This window comes from Austrofundulus limnaeus, unplaced genomic scaffold, assembly GCF_001266775.1.
Source record: "Austrofundulus limnaeus strain Quisiro unplaced genomic scaffold, Austrofundulus_limnaeus-1.0 Scaffold1730, whole genome shotgun sequence".
NCBI classification, from domain to species: Eukaryota; Metazoa; Chordata; class Actinopteri; order Cyprinodontiformes; family Rivulidae; genus Austrofundulus; species Austrofundulus limnaeus.
This window is the reverse complement of record NW_013954132.1, coordinates 25357-27136: the sequence shown is the minus strand read 5'-3', so window position 1 is coordinate 27136 and position 1780 is coordinate 25357.

The window sequence follows — 1780 nt, the reverse complement described above, 5'->3', positions numbered from 1 at the left end:
GTGTGTGTGTGTGTGTGTGTGTGTGTGTGTGTGTGTGTGTGTGTGTGTGTGTGTGTCAGAGGGTCAGTTTAATCAGGATTAATTAGATGAATCATCTCTGGACGGCCTCATGTCCTCACAGGACCAGCTTCAGTAGAACTGATCCAAACTGTCAGAACTTCAGGTTCTCATCAGTAAACTGTGTTGATGAAGTAAAACCTGAGTTCTGATCAAAAACACAACTGGTTCCTCAGAACAGAGGAGCAGGGAGCAAACTGACCAGTAATCCCATTAACCRTCAGGGTTTGATTCTTTCTGACCATTAATGGCCAGCAGACACTTTGACCCAACCAGCTCCTCTCTGCTCCCCAGGAGCCTCCAGCAGGAAGTCCTGATCCACCTGCAGGGGTCAGTGAAGTCTAAATAAGAACCATCTGACCTGAACCTGAAGACATCATCATCTTCATCATCTTCATCATCATCTTCTTCTTCTTCATCCTCATCATCATCATCTTCATCATCTTCATCATCATCTTCTTCATCCTCTTCATCCTCATCATCATCAGTATCCTAATCATCTTTATCCTCATCATCATCCTCATCATCATCATCCTCATCATTATGTTCATCATCATCATCATCCTCATCATCATCATCCTCATCATCCTCATCATTATGTTCATCATCATCACCATCATCTTCTTCTTCTTCATCATCATCACCATCATCTTCTTCATCATAAACATCATCATCATCATCATCATGATCATCATCCTCATCATCATCATCATCTTCTTTATCATCATCATCATCATCTTCTTTATCATCATTATCATCATCATCTTCATCATCATCTGCTTCATCCTCTTCATCCTCATCATCATCCTCATCATCATCATTATGTTCATCATCATCATCAGTATCCTAATCATCTTTATCCTCATCTTCTTCTTCATCCTCATCTTCTTCTTCATCTTCATCATCTTCTTCATCATCATTATCCTCATCATCATCCTTATAATCTTCTTCTTCTTCTTCATCATCATTATCCTCATCTTCATCCTCATCTTCATCTTCATCATCAGGTGTCAGGTCTTAGTGGTCACATTAAGGACTAAATGAAGTGAACAGGAATGTGACAGAACCAGACTGGACCAGACCGRCTCAGAACCCTGACAGAAGAAACACTGGGATGAAGACGAGTGAGGGACGGTCCAGTCCTGGTCCTGGTGTCTGTGTAGTCCTGGTCCTGGTGTCTGTGTAGTCCTGGTCCTGGTGTCTGACCCAGTCCTGATTCTGGCTCATCTCCAGGACCCTGGACAGTGTGGACTTTATAAAGAGGCAGCTGTTGGCTGACTGAGCTGTCAGTCACAYGCTGGAGGCGGGGTTTATGAAACAGTCATTGATCAGTAAAGCTGAAGCTTTGAGGAGTAAATCTTTATATTTACAACATTTACACAACTCAGTCAACAGGTTCCTGATGACAAACAGCTGAGCTCCTGCCTCCACTGCATTCTGGGCCCAGCTCTGAGAYCCAGGAGTCTGATCCTGATCCAGGAGTCTGATCCTGATCCAGGAGTCTGATCCAGTTTTAGTTTGGACTGAACCAGAATAAAAACCAGGAGTGAAATAATCTGAGTCCTGTTCAAACAAACCTTTCAAAATAAAAGTCTGACTCATCCTGTCAGACACAACTCTGGGATTAGTTCCTTCAGACGGATCAGGACTCAGAGTCCAGGACTCAGAGTCCAGGACTCTGACGTGTAATCTCAGACCTTGTGTAAAGTAAAGATAAGTAACC